Genomic DNA, 10,697 nt, shown 5'->3' with positions numbered 1-10,697 from the left:
GAAGGAATTCAATACTACGTTTTCCTGACATAATTTTGGAATTCCGTCTATCTTGTTATATAAAAAAGAGAAGAAAAATAAGCATCAGTTAATATCTAGTATTTGGGAGAGGGGCGAAACAGAATCTCATTATGTAACCCAGATTAGCTGCCTAATGAGATCTTCTTGCCTCAGCCTTCTGATTTTACAGGCAGGCCCAGTCACAAGATGCTCAAATCCAGTAGATTTTGATAATGCCTCTAGGAAAGTAAAATTTTATTCTAAATTACCTATGGAATAGTTGACAATATTTAACCTAGTTTGTTTAATGTAACAGCCTAAGGCTTTTGAAACTTACCTGAAATTTCTTATGGAAAAAATATCCTCCCTACTCTCATATCAATAAATGTACTTAGATGAAACCTTTAACTTTCATACTACACAATTCAGGTAGTTTGACATAAAATAGAATTATATTAACCACAAAATTAAAGCTTTGTTAAAGAAATAGGGTAGGTAACCCTGCTCACTGTAATTCCCAGAATATAATGTTTTGTACACTGTCTTGTATAAATCTGTGGACATTGCTTTCCCAACTGTGTGTACTGAGGTTAATACTAGCACTGTAAAGGTACTGACTGCACATTGATCATTTCCCAAGCCTGGTGTCAGGGTTTATGACAGTGGCTCCCAAGTCTCATGGAATTATGGATGTGACCAAATCTAGCGTTTGTGATCGGCTAGCTGTCTAGCGCTTGGATTGGTGGTGTGAGTGTTTCACCCGCCCAGGGGTGGAGCCAGGATATAAAGATGGGAAGAAGGTGTGTCTCTCTTTTGCTGGTTCTTGCCTTGCTGTTTGTAGTAGCCGCGAATGGCTGCCCTGCCACACCACGCTGCCTTAGAGCCAACTGAGTATAGATTGAAACCTCCAAAAGGGTAAGAATAAACCTTTCCTCCTTTCAGGTAGGATGTCAGAGGTATTTTGTCTGAAAAATGAGTAAAAAGTAACTAAGATACCTGGTATTTATAACATAAAGTTAATTTTAAATAGGATCTATTTTTTCATTATCCTTTTAATGGCAAAACTTTTTCAGTTGGACACTTCATTTTTTATGAATTAGAATTACAAAAGCTCAAGATTTTTAAAATAGAATTTTCGTATAAACAGCATTTATCAAAATCGGTAGATGCTTACAAATGAACCAAATTTCCAGTTTCACTTTCCCCATCAAACCCCTCAAGGAAATAAAATTTATCCCATATCATTTGAACTCAAAAGCAATTAAATAACAAAAAAAAGTGCTTATTTTCCTACTCTTCTTCCTTTGTTGGTATGCAGGTAAAAGCTGGTACTGCAATCAGATTGTCTGATTTTGAATCCTAGATAAGCACTTAATTTGTTATTGCCTAGTAGATGTGACTTAATCTTTTTAAACCTCAAATTCCATCTCTGCAAAGTGGAGATAATAATATCTCTCTTGTAGCATTATTGGGGGATTATACAAAATAACGCATATGAAGCTCTTGACACAGGGTTAAGTAATATTTCAGCAGTTCTACTTTTAGTATCTATGTGGTATGTTTTCTCTCGTGATTTAAATAGCAATATATGTAGGGATATTTGGGTTTAGTGTTAAAAATTGATCAAAGTATTTGGTTGCAATACTTAGTGCCGTAACCTTTAAGCCATTAGTAAATAGTGATTTCTTAGATGCTTCTGGCTTCTCTTCCCATGTATTATCAGTGTTTTACTAACAAATTTCAGAATACAGTATCTGAATGGAGCATTTCAGAATAGAGCATATTAAACATGGATGATGAGATAGAAAATAATAAACCCACAAATTGGCAATGAAGTTATCAACAGAATTTAAGGAATTGGATACAGTTCACATTGCAAATCATATGACTTCAAGGCTGGGACATTAACTGTATTCCTTTATTGTCTCTCACAAGTGCTGTTTGCAGTGTACACTGGAACTCTCTGTAAAGTTGCAAGCAAACAAAAACTGTGAAATTTGTCCAAACACATCTGCTCATCTGTAGACTTTTAAGGAGACGTCAATATAATATACACAAAAATATTAGCTCTTTCTGAAAATACTGGTGCAAAAGAACCTTGGAATCAAAATCAGTATTTTGGGTGAGAGTGGAAAAAAATTGCTTCAGGATACATAACTTGGTTTAATTGCTACTAAAATTTTCTTACTAGAGAAGAAAATAAACATTTTGGATAAGAAAACTAGACTTGAGTGTAAATGTTACATTCTGTTTCCACACCTCAGTACAGTCATGTACACACTCTACAAGGTTTCAGTCCAGAAAGTCATTAAGTGGGAAGATTTTTCTCCTAGTCATTATGTGTTTCAAAAATTAAATAATATGTTCTCCTAAAGGAAAAGCAAGAGTATTACTTATTCTATGGAAAACCCCAAAGACTCATAGCCGAATATTAGCACATTTTTTTTCCTTTTCCTAGGGGCCTAGGAAGAAAATTATTAATAAAATGTTATGCTTAGATGAAATTTTACTATAATAGTCACCATAAATTATGTTTTATTTAAAATGCATGAAATATAAATAATATACTGAGAAAAAGTTTATAGGGACAATGATAGCACATATTTCTACTTTGAGGGAAATAAAAGATAAGACCAAATACTCTGGGATGTGTGGTATTATCAGGTAAACTATCTGTACAGCTTCCTAGAAGTGCTTTACTATAACCAAGACAAAGATATAAGTATTACTAACATGAACAGAGCAGAGTGTGGTTCTAAAGTCACTATGCCCAGTAGTGTTTAGTACTGTTTGGCATAATCCACAGGGTCTCCAAATAGTCTATCTGGAAACCATCCTTCCATCCCATACAATCTACACTGCTTGGCCAAATTCCTGTATTTTTTAATTAAACTCTAACCAAATCAAATTGTTTCTGAAAATCCTTTTTGAGCTTATATTTGCTACAAGAAACATAAAATTCTCCTCATTTCCACTTATCTTCATTTAGCTTTCATGTCTTCCTATTTTCTGTTTTGTTTTGTTTTGTTCCAAAGAGAATGCTCACTTCTGTCCAGTGATAATTCTAAAGATTATTGTTTTTTTCTTGGACTATCCAAACCACCATTCCTACTTACCTACGTCACCTACAAAAATTCTACTGAAAAAAAAAAATCTACTGCAAAACTTCTCTTAGCCAGGCAATTTTGCCTTTCTCTGAGTTGACCTGTTTTGTACCTCCCATAAATGCAGCTTCAGTCTCTTTCCAAACCTTTGTTTCCCTTAACCTGTTTATAAGATACTATTCTCTTGACCTGGAAATATTGCACTTAACATTCCCAGGCCTCTCTTTCTCTCTTCCTGATAGCTTCAGGACTCGTTCCCTCAGTCATGTAGGTTTCTGCTCTGATGCGACCTTTGAAAAAGTCTTCCCTGATTCCTGTACTTAAGATATTCTCCTGGTCCACTTTCCTTAACTTAACATTTGCTGATGGTTTACTTCCTTTGTTCATCAGGTAAGCATCACAAAATCAGAGACTTAACTGTCCATCTTATTTAGTGCTATATGCCAGGCATCTAGAACTGTGCCTTACTCATTGTGATATTCTCTAAATGGATGGGTGGATGGATGAATGGATGGAATAAAAATAAATATCAATTTCACAAACATTGTGTTACAGACTAGCTAAATTTAACCATCAATTGAACATAAAGGCATAAGAATTTTCTCAGGTGGTCTTTAAAGATGCTTTCATAAAAATGCATACATTATTTAGAATGCATTAAAGCTCTAATTATAGGACTTGTGCCATACTTTTAAAGATAATATTTAGAATGGGCATATAGGCATTCTAAATATGTTCATAAAAAATGACTCCATACTTTCAAAGCCACTTTATTTAAGGACCAATAATACTTTATTACAATAATAAAACTTAGATTTCACTTGTGGTCATTTCCCAGAGTTTTATTACATGTATCTTGGTGATAATTCTTCCTCATGGATTGCAAAAGTCCTTTGGGATAGTGATTTAAATTTTAAGACTTAGAGAAGTAGTTATCAATCCTAAAAACACCTTTGTATTTTATTTTAGATACCTTAAGTCAGGAATGCTTTATGTGTATATGTTCTGGTAACAGTTAGTTACATTCCATTCCATCATATCAATTTTTAAATCCCAGAAGTTTATATTTACAAACAAAATTGGATACATTTCTATGAGCATGTAATTTAGTAAATGAGTTCTTATCAATATTTTTGAGTGTCTATGTGTGCTTATTATTGCATTACTAAAAGATCCAAAAAACTATGAGACACAATCCCTTTCCACTCAGGGTCCAGTATCACTGAGATGAGATGAGACCACAGCTAGCCCATATGGTGTCTTCATGCACAATCAGAATGAATGTCTAAGGCAGGACATTTTCAGAAGAGGAGTAACACATATAAAGGCATGAGGTCGCTTAAGAAGCAAAATATGTTCTTAGGACAAATATCTCATTTTAGTTGAAGTCTGAAAATCCACATATAGTTGTGGCAAGAAATTATCTTGCAAGTAAGAAGGATCAGCTAAGGAGAGGACTTTTACGATAGCCAATAAAGTGTGGACCAGACCCTTCTTCAGGCAGGGTCATTGGAAGGATTTAAGCAAGAATGAGTGTGATCACATTTGCTGTTTTGAAGTTTGTCTCTCACAGTTTGAGTAATAGAATTGGGAAGGAGGGGGAAAAACAAAACTAGGGAAGTTACTTGTGAAATTATTGCTGTGACACTTAACACAGATGAGGGGGATATCTGACCTGCACAGTGACAACAGCAGCAAAATGAAATTAGCAGCAGCACATTACCACATTTCTCCAAATGCTCAGGGGCTTCCATTTCACTCAAAATATAAACTGCCTTTCAACATCATCATATTCTTTATAGTGCAACAGACAGGAGCTCAACTCAAGCCCAATTAAGTAAAACAAGTAAACTCTGAAAAAGCGAACGATTTATTTTGTTTAGTGAAAATTTAAAGGCATTAAAGTATTGAAAGCCCTTCCAGACTTTTTTTTTTCTTCCTTCACTTTCTTCATTTCTCAGGCTTCCTTTGCTCTATGATTAGGAAAGCTGTCTTCACATGTAGAACAGGATATTTATCAGCAACTCTAGATATACATGTTATATAAGCATGGTATCTCCAAAGAAAATCACTTTATTAACTAATTAAAAATCAATAGGCGTAATTATCTTGCTTTGGTCAAATACTCCTTTCTGTGACTGGGCAGAGATTAATTTCTTTTACCAAGCCCAGAAAACTTGGTGTACTTCTACACAAGGTAAAGACACCCATCAAAATTCATAGGGACAGTGCAGGCCAATACAGGAAAAGCCGGGGATGGTTACCAAAAGGAGAGAGGTGTAACAACTCCCTGAGCAGATTTACACTACAGCCACGATGATAATAGTTCTTCCAGGAGTCTCTTTCCAATTCTTTCAGTCTAGCACAAGTAGATTCATAGATGCTACAAACCCACAACTCATAACTTTCTATATCGGAATCTTTGCTCAATTTATTTAAATTTCTTTGAGTTCCTTCTCTACCTTTTCTGGTTCAAATAAAAATTCTAAAAATTAATGTTTATATGTATCAATGGATGTTCACTTAGAATTTTCTAAGCAGCTGAGTAGATATTAAGGAATTACTATCCTCAGAGACTTTTAGTTGAAACACAACTTTTAGTATGAAACACAAATAAATAAAAAGGACAGTGAGATTTCAGAGAAGTAAAGAATCAGAGACTGATGAAATTCCGTGCATATTTGTTTTGAAGGTATAGGTGAACAAGTGAAATAACTGATGTAAACTAATAAACAGATAAATCATATAAATTTAGATAATCTAAAAAGAAAAGGACTATAAAAACAAGTCAAAAATTTTTCTTTTAATTTGAGAACTGAATTTGTTTGGAAAAAAAAGAAATATAAAGTAGGGTAAAGTAAATTGATTAAGAAAAAGTGGATTAAATTAAGATTAGGACCAGAAAAATTAAGTAAAATGAGATCTGAAAATCTATATAGAATTCAAAGTAAACTATTTTAAGAAAAAAAGATAAATTTATAAACAAAACAATAAGAAATGTCATAGGAAAATGCCTTTTTAAAATAAATGGTTTAAATTTAAAGTAGTAGAGATTTAGAGCAGAATGGGTCTCCCTGTATGAATATGAAATTACATTTGTTTGAAGTGTGCTCCTTATAATTTATGGGCTACATTTAAGTAACAGACTACTTTCTCATACAATATCAAGTGCCTACTCTTTAATAATCTACTTCAGTTGGAAGTGTTCTTCCAGTCATTTATATACAAACAGAGGTGTTAAATGTCCCTTACGGTATTAAGAAATCAATAAAAATATTTAATGCAAAGGAAACAGGAGATGATTGAAGTATCTTAGAATTCAAGCTGGAGATAATTGCTCTGTCTCTTTTTCTCATCTTCTCTGTTTCAGAGAAATACGAATACTACATTTGCTTCCTGAAAATAATAATTACAATTTTTAAATCCACAAACTATATTCCAAGCATGAAGTAGCAGGTTCATAGTAAATATGGTGCTCTCACTGTGGCAAATGCACTAGAATAACCTGATATTTGTATTACAGTTATAAAATAGAGCCATTTAGACTTCACCTTAAACCTGCATTCCATATGCAAAGGGTTGTGTTTAACACCCACTGAAAGCTAACTAAATAAAACATTTTGATCGCTCCAAATGCTCCTACATGCCCAGGCAAGTGTCTCCTGGCAGCATTCCCTAATAGCAATTTTACGTTTTATAACAATCACCTGGGAATGAAGGACTCCACGTGCACTAGGAAGCCCATTTCATTATTCTAGATCACACCTCATCTAGAAGCCAAAATGAATTTCTTTTCTGCTACAATGCGCAGAGAAATTAAAATGCAGTTTTCTCTACTTCTATATGTTCCAAATTAAAAGTAGAGAGCAGTTAGGGGGTGTGAGAATAATCTCGGGAATTACATTAAATATCTCTAACACAAATACTCATCCTTGACTGAGCGCTTTCAACAACCCACTTTACTGGTGAGAACCAATGAGTAGCATGCATTCATCCTGGTTCCATTACCCATTTGTCTTACTGACTTCCTTGGTTTTTATCCTGGGGCATTCATGTTCTAAACATTTCCTTTGCTTTGTCTTTTCTAAACGACTACTTTCAAGCTAAAACATGGGGAGTTCAGATCAAATGTCCCTTTCTCTGTGCAGCCTCCTTCCTTTTTCTCCAAGAGGAAAGTAATTATTTTGTCTCATGAAATTCTCTGGCACTTTATATGTACTCTACTTGATGTAGGCAGAATTACTTGTCATCTACTTTATATCATAGGCATTCGTCTTAATTTGTTAGGATGTTTCACAAGCAGGATATTTTACATATATAAATCTTTATAAACATTTTTATTTAAAATGAATGAGTGAATGAATGAATAATAAATATGTCCAAAAACACTCAGTGCAGGTCATTGCAGACATTCATTGGCATTCACGCCATCCATACCAGGGTAGAGGCAGGCTGACAGCAGTGGAAAGGGCTGTAAGTGGAAAACGATCAATGCCTCATGCCCCATCTGGGATGGAACAGATCATGAATGTGGAGGAATGTGGAGGACAGGAGGCATCAGAGACCATATCCAGATTCCTGCTAAAGAGACCACACTCACTTCTGAATTTGAAAAACAGTGATTTGGTGGAAACATACTTCGTTTTGTAAGGCTGTATTGAGTTTTAAGTGCCTGTGAAAGATCACAGTGGAAAAGATCTCTAAGTTGCTTAAAAGGGGAGTGTGGCTATGTATTGGAAAATTATTAGCACATACTTGGTAACCAGGACTGTATGAGTGAATGACCGTTCTGGGTCATTAGGGAGAAAGTCTAAAACAGCTCAGAGAAACAACATTTTAGTGTCTAGGAGTAAGAGAAATTTGTGGAGAGTAAGGAGTAGACAAATGAAATAAAGAGGGAAAAAGCATCAATACTGGTGAGCAGGATCAAAATAGGATCTAGAAATTGTCCAGCAGGGACTTTGGTGGCCTCAGGGAAAACAGTTAGTATGGGGTATTCAAGAATTAAGTGTGTTTAATAGTCAGTGAGAAGAGAGGGAAAAAAAACAGCAATTATGGGAAAGAGTAAACCAACAATTATGGAAAATCCATTCAAGAATTTTTATTGTAAAAGGAAGTTAGAGATAGATTAGTAGCTGAAAGGGAAACTGAATTAAAGGAGATATTGTTGGTCTTTAGTTCTGATGATTAGAGAGACTGACTTTGAAGTAATGGAATGAACCTAGTAAAAAGGATCAGGTTGATAATATTAAGAGAATGGAAGATGATTAAGATTTTTTTATGTGCACAGAAAAGCCTGGAAAATAACACAATGGGAAGGAGCTGCCCTTCTTGAAGGGATTTTTGTCAGAGAGTTTCTATTTTAGGACAACTCAAGGTCATCTATAGATTGAATGTGTGTGTCTGTGTGTGAGTAATAGCAGAGGGATACAAAAGATCTGAAATAATAAATATTTAAAACTATATATACTTGTATATATGAATTGCTATAGCTGTAAGCATATATAACAATCATTAAAACTAAAAACTACATTTAAGGTCATTAATAGACATATTTAAAATTCCTTTGTGTGTATGTGTGAGCAGTTGTGTGTGTGTGTGTGTGTGTGTGTGTGTGTGTGTGTGTGTTAATGGACTTGGCCATTATTTTATGGATTTGGGTTTGCAAGTCTAGTGATACAAATTGTTTGCAATCAAAACACCCAGCATGCAGAAAATAAATGCACAAAACAACAAAAAAAAATGCAAGGCTATGACTGCTTAGTTCTATTTACCCCTAGAATAATGAAATGAATGCAAAATACACATACATTAAATTTAATTTTACATGCACACAAACAGTAATAAAAATAGATAACATCCATTAATAGATTTCTAGGTATCAAGACACCATTCTAAGCTCTTTACATGACCTATATCATAGTCCTAAAAAATAGCTACCACTTACTATTTCTACCATACACTTCAGGAAACTGAGACACTAATTGTAAAGAACTTGAGAAAATTTGAGGAATCATATCAGTAATTTCACAGGCTCTGCTATATACTTAGATATACAGTGATATACTCACAGGCATTGCCTTTTGGCAAAATTCCACACAGTACTATTAAACATGAACTGCTTACTGTGTACATTCATCCAAGCTGTGTTACTAAGTGGACATGTAAAATTTATTTTACATGGTCTTTTTTTGAGGGGCATATCAGAAATTGAACTCAGGACTTTGTGCTTGCCAGGCAGGTGCTTATGCCACTGAACTATACTCCCTGCCTCCAATTTGCATGGTCTTGATTTCTGGTCAAAATGTTAGCATAAGTTCAGTGGTAAGTACTCTTTTTCATATCAACTTTTATCAGTAGCAATTTTTTTCTTTTTAAATAAAATGAAACAGAGACCATGTGATGGTTGATTTTATGTGACCAGAAGTGCTCAGATGCTGTGCTAAACATTATTCTGGGTATATAATTGAAGATACTTATAGATTTATAGATATTTATAGATCAGCATTTACATTTGTGAACTGAGTAAAGTTGATTGTTCTCCCTAATGTAGGGGTGGGTCCCCAAATCCACTGGATGTCCAAACAGCACAAAAGGTTGAATAAGAGAGAACTCTATGTCTTATGATAGGATTTTTGTGCTCGGCATTAGCTTTCTCTTCCTCTTGACCCCGGACTCAAGAACTTACACTTCTCCTGTTCTCAGGCCTTCCTGTTTAGCTGGCATTCTACAGTGCTCTTTACTAAGTAGACTTGCCAGTTGCAGACTGAGACTTTTCAGCAACCATAATTGAGTTAACCAATTTCTTATAATGCAATCTCTTATAAGTGCTACTAAATGCATTTATGCATATATTAGATACATGTATATGTATTTTACTGGTTCTGCTTCTCTGACGAATTCGCCAAGCAGTTATAGTTCTCTGAAATATTCACCTATAGTAAACATTTCCGCTGGCCTGACATAGAAAGAAATCCACAAGGACCCAGAAGGTTAAAACCATCAGCCTGTTGGCTCCTAGGCATTCAAGAACTTATAAGGCCATGAGAAAGTCAACTGAAGAAAATAAAAGTGACAAAGAAACCCACATATAACCAAAGACCAGAATTAGTCTCTATTGTAACAGCAGAAGTTTTAGGAATGATTGCAACAATGACCTTTGTCTGAGTTTGTCTGCTCCGCATGTAGGGTAAGAGGCTTTTTCATTGTTTTGGAAATGAGATATGCAAAATCACCACATGTTAACAGAGAGGTAATGAGAAGAGAGACACAGAGAAAGAGACAGACAGACAATGACAGAGACAGACAATGCCTAAAGCTACAAAATAGTATTCTAAAACGTAAGTGAAAAACTATTATTGAGAAAATCAATTAACAAAAATTGCATTGCTAAAGATGAATTCATTTTCAGTGAACTGAAAATAACAGAGCAATCTAAAAATCACTTTAACATAAGTGTATTTACTATTGCCAAAGAGGGAAAGAAATGACACCCATAATAAATAAAAATTAGGAGAAAAATACAACCAGATATAAATCAAGAACAGAAAAATATGACAAGGAATCTTGGAAAGGAGTTATAATTATTAAAAT

General features: G+C 34.4%; 1 long non-coding RNA gene across 1 annotated transcript in view; it reads left to right on the top strand.

Moving 5' to 3' along the window:
* Window positions 1–828: 828 nt before the first annotated feature.
* Window positions 829–10,697, top strand: part of LOC134471169 (uncharacterized) — a 31,283-nt gene continuing 21,414 nt past the window's right edge. The window contains exon 1 of the long non-coding RNA XR_010040478.1: window positions 829–915. This is a non-coding gene — a long non-coding RNA (uncharacterized LOC134471169). The remainder of the gene's footprint in view (window positions 916–10,697) is intronic.

The sequence above is a fragment of the Cavia porcellus genome, unplaced genomic scaffold, assembly GCF_034190915.1.
Source record: "Cavia porcellus strain 051 isolate PalLab524CR breed Dunkin Hartley unplaced genomic scaffold, mCavPor4.1 scaffold_17, whole genome shotgun sequence".
Classification (NCBI taxonomy): Eukaryota; Metazoa; Chordata; class Mammalia; order Rodentia; family Caviidae; genus Cavia; species Cavia porcellus.
Note: the sequence above shows the minus strand (reverse complement) of the source record. Positions and strands in the feature narration are given on the sequence as shown.